The 18,604-nt window shown below is 38.1% G+C and overlaps 1 pseudogene; it reads left to right on the top strand.

The window, feature by feature from the left end:
• The window catches only part of LOC110543455 (zinc finger protein 665-like), a 127,697-nt pseudogene that overhangs the window by 57,138 nt on the left and 51,955 nt on the right, over positions 1 to 18,604 (top strand).

The following is an 18,604-nucleotide window of genomic DNA, read 5'->3' as shown; positions in this document are numbered from 1 at the left end:
ATGGTGTGATTCAAGGGAATTCAATTCCTGGGTTCAAATGGATTTTCTGAGATGCAAAATTTTGTCAGTGTCAGGTGTGCCTGGGTTTAGGTAAGTGGGAAGGGAAGATTCCACATCTTGTGACATAATCCATGCAGCAAGAAACAGATATTAAATTATTCTCCAACATTGTTTTGTGTGTGAGTGTTGGTGAGAGCAGGGCTATTCTTGAACCCACAAGGGAACATGAGGGACTGCAAGCCATAGCCCATCTTTACTATGGTCTCCATTTTCCAAGAGACTTCCAGAGAAAAAGGATTCTCTGGAAAGGAGATTAGTAGTAGCAGGAGGGTCACAAATATAGCAGTTTAGGTGTCACTTTGAGTTTGTCTTGTAGGAGTTGTGAAATCTGTGTTTATTTAATTTGTATTAAATTAAAAAAATCAAAGGTATCTCTGATCCAGTGCACATTTTTCATGTTAGAGTTTCCTTAGGCCTTTTCATGTAAACTTGGCTATATTTTAGGCTTATGTTTTTGGCTTTTTCTCTTATCCCCTCACTCTTTCACAAAATCTGTGCATTCTTGACTGTTGATGTTTGTGCTAAGTATAGAAGTCGCATCATGCCAGAAGATTATGAGATTAGTGGCAATAGAATTGTCACTTATTTTTCTGTTTTCCTCTCTTTCTTACCAGGTGGCTTTTCTGATATGAGATAGAGATTTTGTGTTGTACTCTAACAAGCATATAACGACAATTTGCACTTATGTCTGTAGAAGGCAGAGGAGACAACATGAAGGTGGGTGATACCACTTGGCCAGTTTACTCCTTTTCTTTGGGCGTAATCTTTTGGTGATCTGTCCTTTTTCTTTAGAAGTTTCATGTTTCCAGTGGACTTCATATTCTTTATTTGGATGTTTTTATTCTCCTGAAAATATTATATCAAAACCCTGCCCCATACCTAATTCTGGGGTGAGGATAGTTCCTTTTCAGGCAGTTATATCTTTTATAGGGCAAAATGGTTTTTGGAAATAGAAAAAGTATAATCTCTCAATCTAAGTTACAAAAATATTTGAAAGTTTACAAATATACCTTCAACTCTATTTATTTCTAGATAACAAAGGACATTTACTTTGATTTTCAGCCTGTCTTTTACAAGTAGCTTTTAAGTGGAATCAATGTAAATCCTATGTGCCTGCCTCTGCCTCCCAGGTGGTATGTAAAAGGCATGTGCCTCCCAAATGCTGGGATTAGGGCTATGCTATAAACCACCAACACCGTGTCATTGTAACTCCTAAATTTAGAAAACAATTAATTAATAGAGAACTGCTTGTCTCTGCTGGGATTAAATGCATGGTCTATCACCACGCTGCTCAAATATGTTATATTCACTCCAAATTATTCCAACTCAAACAAGTTTATACATTTGAATTTACGTCAAACATTTTAAACCTCTTAACTGTTTTTAATATGAAACAACAAAAGTATCCTTTTTTTATTTAAGAAGAAATCACTAGTCTTTGTAAGTTTGTTTGGACTCAATGACCAAGCTCTCTGTTGAACAGTTACCTCTGCTTATTTGGGAGATCTCTACTATTCAAATCTAATCATTATCAATTTTGATAGGATCCACCTTTTTCCTGTAGAAACATTCGGTTTTACCAGTGAAGACACAGTTCAGTAGTTTCTCACTGTCTACTCCTTTTAGTTATGTTTATTTCTTTTTGTTCTAGAGTATTTAGGTGTGATGTTAAGTTGCTACTAAGAGATCTTTCTGATTACTTTTTCTGAATGTACTTAGTGCTATGAACTGTCTTCTGGACAACATTTACAGTGTGTACTATGAGTTTTGATATGCTGTGTATTCATTTCATTGACTTCTAGAAAGTCTTTAATTTCTTTATTTCAGTTTTGATCCATTTTTTATTCAGTAGAGAGTTGTTGAATTTCTATGACTTTGTAAGCTTTCTATTGTTTTTGTTATTGGTGATGTGCTGCTTTAAACCTTAGTGGTCTGATAGGATGCAGGTGGTTATTGCAAATTTCTTATATCTTTTGAGGCTTCCACTGTTCAAGTATATCATCAATTTTGGAGAGCAATATACGATTTGCTGAGAAGAGGGAACAATCTTTTGTGCTTGGGTGGATGTTCTGTAAATATTATTTGGGTATATTTAGATTTTTGATGTTAGCTGGAGCATTTCTCTATTCAGTTTGGTCAGGAGGACCTTTCCATTGGTGAGAGTGATATATTGAAGTCTTTCCCTATCAGTTTATGAAGGCCAGGATGTGATGCAAGCTGCAGAAGGGTTTCTTTTATAACTTGGATACTCTTATGTTTGGGGCATAGATGTTAAGTATTGAAATGTTATATTGCTGGATTTTTTGAGTACATCATGTCCTTTGCCATCTTTTGATTAGTTTTTTGAAAGCTCTTTCATTAGATATTAAAATTGCTATACAAGCTTGATACTCTAGTCCATTTATTTAGAATATCTTTTTCCAAACCTTTACCTTGAGATAATGTGTATCTTGATATAAAGCTGTGTTTGTTGTATTTAGAAGAAGGGTGGATTCTATTTTATCATCCATTTTGTGAGTCTGTGTCTTTTTATTGGTGAATTTGGGTCAATGTTATTAAGAGATATCTTTGAACAGTGATTGTTATTTTGGTGGTGGTGGTGGTTTTAGCACCTTGAGTGGGGCTGTATTTATAGATACATATTATTTAAAATTGAACTTTTTATGGAACATCTTATTTTCCCCATTTGGTGATTGAAAGTTTAAGGGCATAGTTAGTAATTTGTGTTGGCTTCTGTAGTTTTTTTAGAATCAGAAGCACTCTGTCTAAGCCCTTCAACTTCTAGCATTTTTACTGAGAATACAGGATTAATTCCAATAGATCTGTCTTTTTTTCTTTTTTGGTTGGTTTTTGTTTGTTTTGGTTTGTCTGATTGGTTGGTTAGTTTGGTTTGTTTGTTTTCATTTGCAGCTTTTCATATTCTGTCTTTGATCTGTATATTTAGCATTTTGATTATTCTCTGTTAAGAGGACTTTCTTTTCTGGTCCAGTGTCTTTGGTATTTTGTATGCTTCTTGTGCCTTGATAGACATCTTCTTCTTTAGGTTAAGAAATTTTTTTTGTACGACTTTGTTGAAAATGTGTTCTAGAACTTTGATCTCATCCTTCTTCTTCTAATCTGATTATCAGCATGTTTTGTGGTTTCATAATGTTCCGGAGTTCCTGGATGTTTCCTGAAAGTTTGAATGTAGACCAGGCTGGTTTTGAACTTACAGCTCTAACTCCAGTCGAGTGTTGGGCTTAAATCTAGGCCAACATGCCTGGCATCAACATCACCATCATTGGGTGCTGAGCATGGAATATAGAGTTTTAGGTATTTATTTTGTTTTGTTTTGTATATGTAAGCATAGGTTATTGTGTTGATCTTCATCAACATCTTGCATTTGAAATTTGGCAGGGAGTATATTTAATTTCTTAGGATGCCATTTATTCATGACACTAACACTATCTGAGCTTTCCGAGTCATTGAATTGTAGGTGTGTGACACTCTTATTACCTGTTGTATTTTTTTTTAATTTTGTTTGCTTTATTCACATTTAATTTATTTTTAATTTAAATTTGTTTTTTTATTTATTCTCTGACATGAACTCGAGTCTTTGATCACCTCCTCCTGGGTGGTGCAGCCTTGCAAGGCCACAGAGGAAGATGATGCAGCCATCCTTGATGAGACCTGATAAGCTAGAAGGGAAGGAATTCCTCCCCAATTAGGAGACTAGAGAAAGGGCATAGGGGCAGAAGAAGGAGGGTCGGTGGGCCTGGGAGGAGATGAGGGAGGGGGCAATGGCAAGGATACAAAGTGAACACATTGCAATAAATAAATTAATTAAATTAAAAAATAATTTATCCACTTAACATCCCAATTGTAATCTTCTCCCTTGACTCTTCCTTGTCTCACCCTCCATTCTTCTTTCCTCCTTATCCAGCTTCCTATATCTCAGATACAGGGAACCTTCCTCTCCTACCATCTGAACCCAGCCTATCAAGTCTCACTAGAACTTCCTGCATCCTCTTCCTCTGTGGCATAGCAATGCCCCCTCCACCAAGGGGAAATGATCAAATAGCAGACAACAGAGTCCATGTCAAAGTCAGCACCTTCTCCCCTTACTGTGGATCGAACATGGAGACTGAGCTGCCTATCAGCTACATCTGAGCAGGGGTCTGGTTCCTCTTCATGAATGGTCTTTGGTGGGTCCATCAATCTCTGCAAGTCCCCATGGGCCCAGATTTGTTGTCCTTGTTGGTCTTCTTATGGAGGTCCTGCCAGCTCTGGGTCTTTCTACATTCTATCCTCCCACTCTTTCCTATGATTCCCTGTGCTCTACCCAAAGTTTGGCTGTGAATTGTAGCATCTGCTTCGAACCCCTGCTGGGCAGAGTCTTTCAGAGGATATGTATGTTAGGCTCTCATCCTCTTCCCTCTCCTCAGTCACTTCTGGTGTCGATTTTATTTGCACTTTTGCATAAGAATTGAGCAACCTCCATAGGGTCCTCCTTTTTATTTAGCTCCTTTAGGTCTATAGATTGTAGTATGTTTATCCTATATTATGGCCATTATCCATTTACAAATGAGTATATACCATGCATGTCTTTCTGGTTTTGGAATAACTCACTTAGGATGATCATTTCTAGTTCCATCTACTTGCCTGAAAATTTTATAGTTTCCTTTTTTTTTTTTAAATACCTGAGGTGCATTCCATTGTGTAAATGTACCACAATTTCTGTAAAACAATGGTTTGGTTGAGAGACATAGAGTTTGTTTCCCTGTTATGGCTATTATGAATATAGATGTTATGAACACAGTTGAGTAAATATCTTTGTTGAATGGTGGAGCATCTTTTTGATATATGCCCAGGAATGGTATAGCAGGGTCTTGAAGTAACACTATTTCCAATTGTCTGAGAAAGCATCAGATTGATTTCTAAAGTGGTTGTATAAGTTTGCTCACCCACCCTCAATGGAGGAGTGTTCCTCTTTCTCCACATTCTCACTAGCTTGCTACTAAATTCAGGTTTTGACCTTAGCCATGATGGGTTTAAGATGGAATGTCATTTGCATTTCCATGATGACTACAGATATTGAGCATTTAATGTCCGCCATTTGATATTCCTCTGTGGAGAAATCTCTGTATAGTTCTGTACCCCAGTTTTAAATTGGATTATTTGGATTATTGGAGTTTAATTTCTTCAGCACTTTATATATATTGTTTATTAGCTATTTCAGTTGTATGTGGGGTTGGTGAAGATCTTTTGCCAGGCTGTAGGTGGCCATTTTATTCTATTGACAGAATTCTTTGCTTCATAGAAGCTTTTTGTTTCATGAGATCCTATTCATTAATTCTTGATCTTAGAGCAAGTGTTTTTTGTGTTCTGTTGAGGAAGTTACCTTCTATGCCAATGAGATTGAGGGTCTTTCCCGCTTTTTTATCTAACAGATTTAGTGTATCTGGTTTTATGTTGAGGTTTTTGAACAACTTGGACTGCAGTTTAGTGCAGGGTGATCTATATGGATCTATTTTCATTTTTCCACATGTAAACTTCCAGTTAGACCAACACCATTTGTTGAAGATGCTGTCCTTTTTCCATTGGATGGTTTTGGCTTCTTTGACAAAAATCAACTGGCCATAGGTGTGTGGGTTTATTTATGGGTCTTCACTTCAATTCCATTAATCCACTGATTGTTTTTATTCCAGTACTGTGCAGTTTTTATTACTATTGATTTATAATAGAGCTTGAGATGAAGAATGGTAATACCTACTGAAGATCTGCTATTGTACAGGATTGTTTTAGCTATTCTGGCTTTTTTTAATTTTTCCATATGAAGCTGAGAATTGTTTTTTCAAGTTCCTTAAGGAATTGTGTTGATATTTTGATGGGAATATCATTGAATCTGTAGATTGTTTTTGGTATGATCGCATTTTTACTATGTTGATACTACTGATCCATGAACATGAGAGATATTTCTATCTTCTGGTATCTTTTTCAATTTCTTCAGAGACTTGAAGTTGTTTTTTTTTTTTCATATAGGTTTTTCACTGGCTTGTTGAGAATAACATCAAGATACATTATGTTTTGTTTTGTTTGTTTTTTTTTCTGGCTATTGTGATGGGTGTTGTTTTCCTAATTTTTTCTCAGTCCATTTGTCTTTTGTATTCAGGAGTGCTACTGATTATTTTTTTGAGTAACTTTATATCCAGCCACTTTGCTGAAGTGTTTTTCAACTGTAGGAGTTGCCTATAGTAGAATTTTTGGGGTCATTTTTGTATACTGTCATATCATCTGTAAATAGTGATATTTGATTTCTTCCTTATCAATTTGTGTCCCCTTGATCTTTTTTAGTTGTCTTATTGCCCTAGATAGGACTTTGAGTACTGTATTGAAGAGATTTGGAGAGAGTGTTTAGCCTTGTCTTGTCCCCGAGTTCAGTGGAATTGATTTAACTTTCTTTTCATTTAGTTTGATGTTAGCTATGGGGTTTCTTTACACTGCCTTTACTATTTTTAGATATGTGCCTTTGTCCCCAGTCTCTCCAAGACTTTAAACAAGGACAACTGTTGGATATTGTCAAATGTTTTTTCACCATCTAAGAAAATGATCCTCTATTGTTGTTGGGTTTTTTTTTTCAATTTGTTTATATGGCGGATTACATTGATGGATTCCATATACTTAAAGTCTATTTTATTAAATATTAGAATGGCTACTCCTGCATGTTTCTTGGGTCCATTTTCTTGGACCCTTCTTCCAGATCTTTACTCTCAGGCAATGTCTATCTTTGTGACTTAGATGTGTTTCTTATATGCAACAGATTGTTGGGTCTTGTTTACATATCCATTCTGTTAGTATGTGTCTTTATTGGAGAGATAAGTCCATTGATGTTGAGGGAAATTAATGACCAGTGGCTGTTAGATCCTTTTATTTTGATGTTGCTTGTGATAGTGTGTTTGTGTGCTTGGTTACTTTTAGTTTTTCTGTAGTGACATTATTTATTCCCTGTGTTTTCCTGAATGTAGTTAGCTTTCCTGGGTTGTAGTTTCCCTTCTAGGAGCTTCTGTACCTCTGGATTTGTGGGTAGGTATTGTTTAAATTTGTTTTTGTCATTAAATATCTTCTTTGCTCCATCTATGATGACTGAGACTTTTGCTGGGTATAGTAGCCTGGGAGGTCATCTGTGTTCTCTTAGGGCCTGCATGATATCTGCTCAGGCCCTTTTGGCTTTCATAGTCTCTGTTGAGAAGTCAGGTGTGATTCTGATGGGTTTGCCATTACATGTTACTTGGCCTTTTTCCCTTGCAGCTTTTAATATTTTTTCTTTGTTCTGTATACTTACTGTTTATTATATGGTGGGAGAATTTTTTTTCTGATCTAATTTATTGGGTGTTCTTTAGCCCTCTTGTATTCTTTTAAGTTGGGGAAATTTTCTTCTATGATTATGCTGAAAATATTTTCTGGGCCTTGGAGGAGGGAATCTCTTTTTCCTCTCATCCTATTATTCTTAGGTTTTGCCTTTTCATGTTGTCTTGGGTTTCTTGGATAGTCTGTGTCAGGAATTTTTAGATTTAACCTTTTCTTTGATGGATACATAGCTTTCTTCCATTGTGTCTTCCACACCTGAGATTCTTTCTTCCCTCTCATAGTCTATTCATTATGCTTAACTCTGTAGTTCCTGTTTTCTTCCCTAAGTTCTTTCTCTCCACAATCTCCTCCATTTGTGTTTTCTTTAATTTTTTTCAACTCTATCATCAGATCTTGAGCCATTTTATTGATTTCCTTCACCTCTCTGACTATTTTCCTTCAATCCCTTCAGCTGTTTGTTTGAACAATCCTCTCTTTCTTTAATTTCTTTCAGTGATTTAAGTATTTCCTCTCTAAAGGCCACAAATTGTTTGGCTGCAACTTCCTGTATTTCTGTAAGGATGGCCGCAATCTCTTTGTCTTTATCTTCTTCTATTTCTTTGCAGATGGAAATATTCTGTTTGACTTTATCTTCATCTAGGTCTTTACTAAGTTTATTTGTTTTCTCTATTATCCTGTTCATAAGCACGGATATAAGGTCATCTTCTTGAATTTCATTTGCACTAGGGTATCCAGGGCTGCTTGCTCCTGGATAACTGGGTTCTGGAGATGCCATATTGCTCTGTCTTTTGTTTGTTGAGCTTTTATGCTGGCCTCTACCCATTGGGCTATCTAAGGTGTTATGTGTTAGTTTCTGTTACTTCCTGGAATCCTGTGGTGGGTCAAATACCCTTGGCAGGAAGATGATTTTTTCCCAAAGGAGCTCTCCTCCATTTTTTAGGTATGGTCACTGAATGGCAGGCGTTTTTCAGGAATTGCCACAGCTCATCTCAGGTGGACAGACCTGAGTAGTAATTGTTGCTTTTGTTAGTATAGGGGGCTATCCTCTCACCCAGAGAAGTTCTAAAGACAGCTGCCCTGCTGCTGGGTTTCTTACTGTAAATTTAGTGAGCTGCAGCTGTAATCTGGGTACCCCATGGTTTGGTCAGTTTAGTTAGGGATAACTGGTTGTCCCTTGGAGCAGTATCTGGGGGTTGATCTCAGGGAACCCAGGCTTCTATAGGTCTGAGTTTGGAGCTCTGTGCCCCAGTACCCAGGTGGTAATCAGTGGCAGGTGAGCACCACTCTCATGTGTACAGCAGGAGGCTAGAGTCTGGAGCCTGTAGATAACCAGAAACTTTTCTGGAGCTAGGTGTCCTGAAGTAGGGCCAGATATTTCCCCCACCTTTTGGTTTTCTCCCAACAGAAAGACCCAGTCTGTACTGTTGGGGGGGTGTAGAGTGCATAGGCACTTGCTTGCGAATGGTGGCTCCAAGCTGGTGACTGGACAGGAACCTGGAAATTTTTTCCGATAATATTCCCATATGTGGTCGTGGTAGTGGTGGTGGTAGTGGTGGTGGGAGGGTCAGCTGAGTGCTCTAAGCTGGGACCTGCTGTTTCCCTCCCTGTGGGGTTTTGTTTCTACAGGGAAACCCATCCTTTAGTGCCCTGGGGTACACAGTTCTGTCTGTGATGGAGAGTTGGTTACGTGGGTCTGGCGGCTGCAGTCCCACTCAGGGCTGGCTGCTGTGCACCTACAAGTCTACAGGACCTTTTCCATGGATAGACTGGATGACATTCAGTCAGTCCCACTTCCTTCCTTCCCTGTGGGGTTTTCTTGAGAGTGGGACTCCCAGTCTCTGGTGCTCTGGGGTGCACAGTTCAGCCTGGGATGGTGATCAGGACACACTTCTTGGGTCTATTTCCTTGAAAACCTTATTCCTGCCAAAACAGCCCAGGGAATTTTCCAGGGATTAGCTGGGTGCTCTGAGGTTGAACCCAATTGTTTTTCTCATCATTGGGTTTCTTATCACCTGGTAAACACAGTCAATGTTGTTTAGGGACCAACTGTTCCAACTATTTGTCACTGTGCAGTCTCTGTTACCCTGCTGATCAGTATGCAATCAGCCCTGCCATCTGGAATCTGTTTTAAATTTTTACTGAATATGAGTATTTTGATTGTAGTCATGAATATGAACCTCTTGTGTGCCTGATCGTCACAGTAGTCCAAAGATGTGCTCAGAACTCATGAACTTATAGCAATTAATAATAGTGTGTCCCAGTTAAACACTGACATTTCAGACCAATTATTTGCAAGAGCAGCAAGAGCTCCTCACTGCTGAGCCATCTCTCCTGCCTTATGTTGCTTACATATATCATCATTTACATTGCTAATATTTTCATCTTTCTATTTTTAGCTATTTAAACATGCATTCCTTTTAGTAAGATCTTATTAAAGTTACAGTTTAAGCTAGGGCATTGTAGATTTCTGGAAATTGAATACACAACTGGAGTGAATGTATAATTCCTTGTAGAAGCTTCAGTAAACACCTCTCAGTTCTTTCCATCTTTTATGTTTGTTTTATTGACTTGAAGGGGAGACTCTGTCTTACTATATAGGTCTGGCTGTCCTAGAACTCTTTGTATAGATCATGCTGGCATCCAATTCAATAAGATATACCTGTGTCTGCCTCCTGAGTGATGGAATTAAAGGCATGACAGAATATACCCAGCTTGTCCATCATTTTTTTTGTAGTTAGTAACTGTTTATAAATTTCTCTGATGTGTACTTAGTACTGTTCATCTGTTAATTTCTCTCTGTGTGTCTCTGTCTCTCTCTTTCTATTTTGCTCTCTTCTCTCTGTTTGTCTTTGTCCACATTAATTGCCATGACTATTCCAAACCTCTATCCTATTCAGATATGACACAGTTAAACTTTGTTATGCCGTTTTCCTCTAAAATGACTTAGTGATAACATTCACACTTATTTTTTTAATAGAAAAGTTTTAATCTTTATTTTAAACTATAGACTATAAATGATTTAGAAAGGAAAATATACAAAACAATGATCAAAGAATAATCATGTGTTCTATGCCTTTTCTTTTGTCTGGGAACTCAGAAATATGATGTTATCAGCTATGATTATTGTTGCTTGCCACTCACATTATTTTTATCCATCTATTCACTGTAGTACAATTTCCCTTCCACAAATATATGAGCCCCCATTTTCCAAATCTCTGGTATGCCAAATCTCTGATCCCTGGTCAAAACATGATATCCAGTGCCATGTTGTCTTTTGACTGACACCACCCATCTGTTCACTGTCACCTGATAGCCACATCTCATTTGTTGCTAGATAAAATATGATGACTGTGTTTTTTCCTTCCACCTGTCTCATGACAGGGTCCTGACCTACTTGCCCAAGTAACTAAAGATGATTCATACATCACTCAAGAACCCAACTAATGTCTAATTCATATTCATGCCTTACAAACTAATGAAATGCCTTTAACAAAGGTTTCCAAAGCACGCCTTTGGTTTTCCTTACAATCTAACCTTTAAGCTTTTTCTTCTCCCCTTGTTCACCTGATGCACAGCACCCAACTATCTAACACTAGCACTTCTGTGTCAGAAAATAAATGGAAGCAGCACTAGAATTATATGATTCTATTGCCAATGAAATATAAATTAATATTGTTGCTACTCTTTCTCTTGTACAAATAAATGGCATATTTTAGCATTCATTGACCTTCAATGATGTGCATGTGAAATTCAGCCAAGAAGAGTGGGCTTTGCTGGAACCATCACAGAAATAACTCTACAATGATGTGATGCTAGAGACCTGTAAAAACCTCACTGCTACAGGTAAGACAGCAAATTTTCTTTCACTTTTAAAATAAGGAGACAAGTCTTACTTTGTTATTGATCCTTTTCTATGATTCCAATTGAGAATGAGGAGGAATGAGGTGAATAAATCAGGCATGGTTCTAAGGGTCATAGAAGATAGTGATTTAAGTTTTGCTTTAATAATAATCTGATATTTCCAGTCATATATATTTTCTGGTACTCTATTTTAGGCTACAATTGGGAAGACCATACCATCGAAGAACATTTTCAAAGTTCTACAAGTAATAAAAGGTAACTTTATGTGCACACTGATATAGATATGAATCTTAAGAAATTTTAATGTGTCCTGGAAGTTTGTTTTTTTTTGTTTGTTTGTTGGCTGCTTTTTTTTTCAATGCAGTTTATTCAGGAACCTTGAACAATCATCTGACCCTGCTTTTTATTTTCTGTTTTTGAAATAGTTTTTTTTTTCTGTGTAGCTGTGGCTTGACTTAGACTTGCTTGTTAGAACAATGTGATCTCAAAATCACACAGATCTGCCTGCTTCTGCCTCCACAAATGCTGGGATTAAAGGAATGTACCAGCACACCTGGCTGTGTCCTGGAGGTTTTAAAGAAAAGCAATAGTGTAAAAAGAGCACTGCTTTAAGTGTACTGATGATCATTAAAATCTCACAATTCCACGTACCTCAATGTCAGGTATCTGATTTGTGTTTGCAAGGCACTCCCCTAAGATAGAAGAAAATAAAATAATGTTGTAACAGAAAATACCATTGAAATCATATAGACATTACAGCTACTGAATTAAACTGCCAATCTGTTTAGTCTCATTCTATCTACTCAGATATTGTAAGAGGTATACACATTGAATAGGTGATCAGTATGTTTCAAAACCTTCTAATGAGCAGATATTTTATAGTACAACCAGTGTTACACATATTCATGTAGTAACACTGTAAAGTTTAGTGAAAGGAGCAGCTTATGAGAGTCAAGAATATAATTGTGGAGAAACCTTAATCCCTATATGACATGTCTATGATGAACAAAAAAAAATCCGTGTTAATTCAATGTGGGAATCTTTTATTATTCTTGTAATTTAAATTGGTATATCATATGTCACAATGTTTATAAGACACATGAGCATAGAGATATTGAAAGAAGGAGTGTACCTGTGTTTCTCCAAGAATAATTAATTTTGTAGAAGTCCCCACTTTGAGTAGATTTTCTGAATGTGATAAAAGGTAACAGTTAATTGGTTTTGCAACTTCACTGAGAATTCATCAGCAAAATCATACTGCTGAAAATACCTATGAATACTAGAAATTTGGAACTTCTTCTGCTTGTCCTGGCTCACTTTGTAAATGAAGTGTCATTCATACCGTACAAAAATTTGTGAATGGGATTGCTTTGGTAAAACTCTGAATTCTTACAATACTCTTCATATACACGAGAAAACCTCTTATAGAAAAATGATGCTATAAAAGTGAACCACATAATAAATGCTCTTACCATCACAGAGATCTTCAAAAATACCCATAATGAAGGGGAATACTGTGAATGTAAATAAAGTGATAAAACTTTAAAATTTGATTCTTCTTTATCATTAGACCAAATTATAAAATTGATTCATATAGATAAATATATTTATTAGTGTAATCAAATGATTGTGGTCAATATTTCACATGTGCCAATTATCTTTGCAGGCATGAAAGCAGTCATACTGGAGAGAAACCTTTTAAACGCACTCTATGTGGTAAATCCTTCCACCATACCACTGTTCTCATAAGCCATGAAAGAACACACACTGGAGAGAAGCCTTACAAATGTAATCAATGTGGTAAAGCCTTTACAAAAAACAGTCAGCTCATACGGCATAAAAGAACACATACTGGAGAGAAACCTTATGAATGTAACCAATGTGGTAAAGCCTTTGCAGAAAACAGTCATCTCATAAGCCATAAAAGAACACACACTGGAGAGAAACCATATGAATGTAGTGAGTGTAGCAAAGCCTTTGCACAAAACAGTAATCTCATAAGCCATAAAAGAACACACACTGGAGAGAAACCTTATGAGTGTAACCAGTGTGGTAAAGCCTTTGCAGAAAACAGTCATCTCATAAGCCATAAAAGAACACACCCTGGAGAGAAACCATATGAATGTAATGAGTGTGGTAAAGCCTTTGCACCAAACAGTAATCTCATAATCCATAAAAGAACACACACTGGAGAGAAACCTTATGAGTGTAACCAGTGTGGTAAAGCTTTTGCAAAAAACAGTAATCTCATAAGCCATAAAAGAACACACACTGGAGAGAAACCTTATGAATGTAATCAGTGTGGTAAAGCCTTTGCAGAAAACAGTCATCTCATAAGCCATAAAAGAACACACATTGGAGAGAAACCTTATGAATGTAACCAGTGTGGTAAAGCCTTTGCAGAAAACAGTACTCTCATACGGCATAAAAGAATACACACTGGAGAGAAACCTTATGAATGTAACCAGTGTGGTAAAGCCTTTGCACAAAACAGTCATCTCTTAAGTCATAAAAGAACACACACTGGAGAGAAACCTCATGAATGTAATCAGTGTGGTAAAGCCTTTGCACATAACAGTACTCTCATATGGCATAAAAGAACACACACTGGAGAGAAGCCTTACAAATGTAACCAGGGTGGCAAAGCCTTTGCATGCAACAATAATCTCATAAGCCATAAAAGAACACATACTGGAAAGAAACCTTATGAATATACCCAATATGATAAAGCCTTTGCACAGCTGTCTCTGGAAATATGAAAAAACGCACAGCGGAGAGAAGCCTGGTGAGGATAATTAGTGTGATAAAACCTTTGCATATAACAGTCATCTCCTAAGACAACAACACATTCTGGAGGGAAACCATATGAATTAACTGTGTGGCAAAGCCTTTGTACATAACATCCCCTAATACATAAAAGAAAACATACTGGAAAGAAGCTATCTGACTTTAACCAATGTGAAAAAACATTTGCACTTCAGAATTATCCTCACACTCATGAAAGAAATCCTAATGGACAGTGCTTTTAACATGGTGAAACCATTCCATATTTGTATAATCTTCATCATCATGAAAGGATTCATACTGGAGAGAACTTTTGAATGTGTTAAAATGGTGAAGCCTTGCACAAATCTAGAGTCATCATCATCATAAAAGTATCCTTACTGGAGAGGAATTCTTTGACTATAAGCAATATGGAAAGGCCTTTGGTTCTTTGGTCTACTGAGATCCAACAGAACTGAAAAACTAGCTCAATGGAAATGACTTCCCTTTTGTGAAGGGGAAGGGGAAAGGGAATAGGGGCAATAGGAATGGAGGGTAGTAATGGGGGAGAGAAGGGAGTGGGACTACAATTAGAATTTAAAGCAAATAAACTTATTTTTTTAAAAGAATACAATGAATGGTAAATATCAATTAAATGCAAAAGTATTATAAAATGTGTTTAGGGAAGACTTATTGATAAACCTGATTCTCAACATTTACTGTTTTCAATTGCCTTACTTTAGACAAGGAAAGTTCAGTCCAGTGGATGAATATGTAGGGAATGGTGAACTAACACCAGCCATGAAGTTCTCCCAGAGTAATAGAACAGTGGTAGCCTGTAGAAGTTTCTTTGTGTATACATATATATTGTTCCAGGGGTTCTATTGAAAACCATCACAACCCAGACTGAATTTTGGGATGTGAAGAAGGAGGCTTTCTCTTCCATGTATAACCCTGCTGCTGGCCTAGTTGTGTAACCATGTAAGGGTGAGTTTTCTGTGCCTGACTTCAACAGGGGAGTGTCTTTAGACATAGATGCTACTAGCCAAATTTGATAGATGGCCTTTGACACTGATCCCTGCTCTCTCCTCCTTTTAAATATAGGATGATTAGGATCTGTGCTCTTGTTCATATGATAGGAATTTGCTATTTAATGCAAATCAAGCATTCTTGAAGTACCTAGTTTTGAACAATTATATACACCTCTCCATGGAGCATCCCAATCATTTCCCAAGGGGTATATAGCCTCTGTTTTCTGGAATTAAATTTGAACTTATTTCCTGAGGTGGTTCCTCTAGACAGAAGGAGAACCAAGTTCTTTGAAATGCTTGTGATCAAATGTTTCAGACTTCATAGCATTTCATATTTCACATGTTTCTGGATGTGAGATGGTCAATTAAACATTGTCTTGTGAGTGGGACTCTGTAAAATGAGTTATACTTAGTGTTAATTTCACAGTAAGGTTGCAGGCAAGCTTCAGGGTATGGAGTCTTCTGACATGAGCAGAGTGGCCTATGGAGAAGTAATAAGAGCAGAAATATTACTTCCTTGTTTTAATAGCTGAGTAGTATTGTGATAAGACATGGGTGGATGGCAGAGGAGGGAAACTCACCTTTTGAGTGGACTAGGGGAAGAGGATAGAGGGAAGAGAAAGGGTGTGACCAGTAGGAGTTGAGTGAGGGGCCTTCAGTCAGGATATATAATGAATAAATTGTGAAAAAATTAAAAATAATTAATAAAAGAAAAAAGAATTAGAAAAACAAAACCAGAGAGCAAAAATTTGAGTTCAGTCTGGGTAACTGCCCTTGCTCAAAAAAAAGAAAGAAAGAAAAGATTAAGCATCTTACCATGGTCTTCCTTCTTGATTACCTTCCCTAGGTCTACAGATTTTAGTATGAGCATCCTATATTATATGTCTAGTATCCACTTATATGTGAGTATGTACCATGTGTGTTTTTTTGCTTCTGAGATACCTTACTCAGGATGATAATTTCTAGATCTCACCATTTGCCAGCAAATTTCATGATTTCTTTGTTTTTAATTGCTGAGTAGTATTCCATTGTGTAAATGTACCGCAATTTCTGTATCCATTCCTCAACTGAGGGACATCTGGCTTGTTTCCAGCTTCTGGCTATTGCAAGTAAAGCTGCCATGAACCTGGTTGAGCAAATATCCTAGTTGTATACTTGAGCATTTTTTGGATATATGCCTAGGCGTGGTATAGCTGGATCTTGAGGTATCACTATTCCTAATTGTCTGAGAAATAACAGGAGCCTATCACAGAGGTCCTCTGAAAGACTCTACCCAGCAGGGTATCAAAACATATGCTGAAATTCAGAGCTAAACATTTTGCAGAGTGCAGGGAATGTTATGAAATAAGGGGGAGATAGAAATATCTGGATGGAACAGGAGCTCCACAAGGAGAAAAACATAATCAAATGGTCTGGGCACAGGAGTCTTTTTGAGACTGATACTCTAAACAAGGACCATGCATGGAAATAAATTAGAACCCCTACACAGAAATAGTCCAGTGCAGCTCTGTATCCAAGAGGGTTCCCAATAATAGTACTAGGGACCATCTCTGACATGAACTCATGGGCTAGTTCTTGGATCAGCTCCACCTGAGTGGGGAACAATCCTGCCAGTCCACAGAGAAATACAAAGAAGCCAGTCTTGATGAGACCTGATTGACTATAGTCAGACAGAAGGGGAGGAAGTCCTCCCCTATCACTGGACTGGGGGAGAGACATAGGAAAAGAAGAAGGGAGGGTGAGATTGAGAGGGGATGGTGGAGGGGCTATAGCTGGGATACAAAGTGAATAAACTGTAATTATTAAAATAAAATTAAAAAGAAAAGAAAAATTTAAAAAATGTTTAATAAAAGAAAGAATCAAAGATGGTGCTACCAAGAGGACAGTATTTGCACAGCAGTAGAGCAGTGACTACACAGCAAGCAACAGACCAACCTCTGACCCCTAAAACAACAGCAATTGGGTTTCCAAGTTAAGAACAAACCCCACGAAGTGGGAAGTAATCGGGTCTTTTCTCAGGACACCCAGATAAACCATGGAAGAGTTTCTGGGTCCCTGCAGGCAATAGGTCACCATCCCAGAGCCACATGACTGTGTGCTCTGGTTACCATCCCAGACTGTACTGTGGGCCCCACAACACCAGAGATTGGGATTTCCAGGCTATAGAAAACCCCATAGAGTAGGAAGCAATCAGGACTGACCTCAGGTCACCCAGAAAATCCCTGAAAAATGTCTGGGCTCTAGATGGTGCTCAGTCCAGAGAGCTTCTTGTATGCCCAAATCACTGTCCCACACAGAACTGTGGGCACAAAAGCACCAGGGACCAGGTTTCCCTGTTGGGAGGAAACCCCATGGTGAAGGAAACATCAAGTCCAACCTCAGGGAATCCAGTGGAATTCCCCCACACTCCCCCCAAAAGTTCTCAGGAAAAGTTTTTGGGTTCCTTCAGATGCCCAGTCACCAGCATAAAGCCCCTTATCTGCTCCTGTGTGCTCTACTCAACATCCTAGACTGAACTGTTTACCCCAAAACAGTACAGACTGGGTCACCCTGTCGGAAGGATATCATACAGTGGGGAAAACATCAATTCCAAATTCAGGACACCCAGTTCAGGAAAAGTTTCTGGGTTCCCACATGCTCCAGGCTGTAGCCTCCTACTGCATGCATGACTGCTGCACTCTCCTGCTGTTGATTACCGCTTGGGTACTGGGGCACAGAGTTCCAACCTCAGATCTACAGAAGCCTGGGATCCACGAGATCAGCCCTAGACAAAACAGTAATTAATTATTCACTTTTACTTTTGCTAAGGGAAAAGGCCCTGATGAAGGACAAGTTTTAAAATTCACTCCCAGCGTGATTCTTAAAGCTCTAGCAGGGTGTCAGGTCTACCCTAGCCTCACTAACAACAGAGGAAACACTCTGTCTGTACACTCTCAGGGACAAAGGGCTAAAGTCAGGTTCACTGTCATCTGCAGTCTGTGGCCTGGAACACAAAATGAGGACCTGAAACCATTTAAGAAAAAGACTGGCAGGCATGAAGTTGCATATTTGTAATTGGAGGACAAGAAGCTGAGGGAGGATGAGTTCCAGACCAACCTAGGCTTCATGTTTCCAAATTCTTGTCCCATCAAAACCTAGAGAACTGGACTGAAGAGATGGCTCAGTAGTTAACACACATGCTGCTCTTGCAGAGGACTGGGTTACGCTCCCAGAACATGTATCAGGTGGCTCACAATGACCTCTACCTCTTGGGTATCTTTTACCCTCTACTGGCCTTTGCCAGGCATGTATACCCACATGCATACAGATAAATAAATCTACTTAAAAACTGAGAATGACAGACAGAGAGAGATGGACAGGTGGACACAGCATGAGCTCTCCCTGAACTAGAGACTACTCCTGTGCCTAAGTCCCCTCACTGTGCCTGCCAAGCTGCTGTGCCCATCGACCTGCTGCAGTTCCTGCTAACCCTACTGCCAAGTCCATCAAATCTTCTGCCACTTTCTCTGTTCATCACTGCACACTAGTTCTTTTTTTTCTTT

Source organism: Meriones unguiculatus (genome assembly GCF_030254825.1).
Source record: "Meriones unguiculatus strain TT.TT164.6M chromosome 13 unlocalized genomic scaffold, Bangor_MerUng_6.1 Chr13_unordered_Scaffold_34, whole genome shotgun sequence".
Lineage (NCBI taxonomy): Eukaryota > Metazoa > Chordata > Mammalia > Rodentia > Muridae > Meriones > Meriones unguiculatus.
The sequence above is the reverse complement of the archived record's forward strand: the minus strand, read 5'-3'. Positions and strand labels throughout refer to the sequence as shown.